At 29.0% G+C, this 207-nt stretch overlaps 1 protein-coding gene across 1 annotated transcript in view; it reads right to left on the reverse strand.

Annotated features, from left to right (window-relative positions):
* LOC119586365 (protein bark beetle-like) overlaps positions 1-207 on the reverse strand; it is a gene marked incomplete in the record, with an annotated part of 82,897 nt that overhangs the window by 25,867 nt on the left and 56,823 nt on the right.

Here is a 207-nt window from a genome sequence, read left to right on the forward strand (position 1 = left end):
AGATATTGACCAAAATAATGTTGTCTGACTAATGGTATTAACATTTTTTTAAACCACTTTTTAAAAATAGTTTAAGAGAATTAAAAATAAGAAGGTAATGCGTGTTTAGCGGACGTAAATCCGATTTGTTTTCTAGTGGGTAAGCAGTGTATTGAGGTGAGATTAGTGAACGTAAATCCTTTTTCTTATGTGTTCATTAATCTTATA

Source organism: Penaeus monodon, chromosome 21 (assembly GCF_015228065.2).
Source record: "Penaeus monodon isolate SGIC_2016 chromosome 21, NSTDA_Pmon_1, whole genome shotgun sequence".
Taxonomy (NCBI): domain Eukaryota; kingdom Metazoa; phylum Arthropoda; class Malacostraca; order Decapoda; family Penaeidae; genus Penaeus; species Penaeus monodon.